General features: G+C 35.6%; 1 long non-coding RNA gene across 1 annotated transcript; it reads left to right on the top strand.

Moving 5' to 3' along the window:
• Window positions 1-205: 205 nt before the first annotated feature.
• LOC110034725 lies at window positions 206-690 on the top strand. The gene is made up of 2 exons (XR_002295083.1): window positions 206-446; window positions 563-690. It is a non-coding gene; the product is annotated as an uncharacterized LOC110034725 (long non-coding RNA).
• The last annotated feature ends 295 nt before the right edge of the window (window positions 691-985 follow it).

A 985-nucleotide genomic window follows, 5' to 3' on the forward strand; every position in this document is an offset into this window, starting at 1 on the left:
TCATTATTTTAGAATATTTGGTTCAGTGGCAAATCTCTCGTTGAGAAGTTTAGTTAATGCATCATTTCTATTTCTAACATTAGCCTTAATGTTGAAGTCAAATATACTTCATATTTAATGACACTAAGAATATCTCCTAAGTCAGTTATGCTGCCTTTCTACTCTATTATTAAAAATAGATGAAGATTCCTATAGAAGGTAATTACCATCTTTGTTATTAGATGGAGAAGCCAAATATCTTTTTTGGAGATCAAAACCTAAAGCCTAATGTCTAGAGAAGCCAAATATCAAAACCCTAAAGTACAATATCTCCCACAGATGTAATACATTGAACTAACAATGGAGGACGGCCGGAGAGCAAACCACAATAAATCAAAATGGGCAAAATTGATGCTTTCTCATTCCTGAGCAACAGTGCCAATTCTTCTTCCATGGGCTCAGCTTCAGTCAAAATTTCACTTTTTCTACATTTTTTTTCTTTTTTCCTTTACCTTCTTTTTGGTCTTTTTTCCCAAAGCCAACCACGCTTTGATTTTGGGATCATTATCAACACCTTTTGTAGGCTGTCGCTGTTGCAAAGGGTGGGAGGTGATCTTTTCAGGACCTTTCGGCATCAACAAAATTGTGAACTTAATATGAGCAACAACGTCACCGGACTTTTCATGGAGAACAGGGTATGTCTGCAAAAGATCATGTTTCACACATTCTACCAATGCCCTTGCAGTAAATGGCATGATTGGAAAATTCGGGCTTATTTCATTAAATAGGAACATGGACGCCTTCATCTTTAACTGATAATTCTTGTCCATCTCTTGTAATTAAATAGTTGTTTGCTTCACATCCAACAATTTTGGCTTGCCATCACCAGTACTTATGACTATATCTACAGAATATACTTCATTTTTCTCGAATTCTGCATCGTTAACTCTCGTTTCTGGATTGCTAACACTTCAAAATAACTTTGTTTCCATCAATCACAAACTGC

Source organism: Phalaenopsis equestris, unplaced genomic scaffold, assembly GCF_001263595.1.
Source record: "Phalaenopsis equestris unplaced genomic scaffold, ASM126359v1 Scaffold192741, whole genome shotgun sequence".
Taxonomy (NCBI): domain Eukaryota; kingdom Viridiplantae; phylum Streptophyta; class Magnoliopsida; order Asparagales; family Orchidaceae; genus Phalaenopsis; species Phalaenopsis equestris.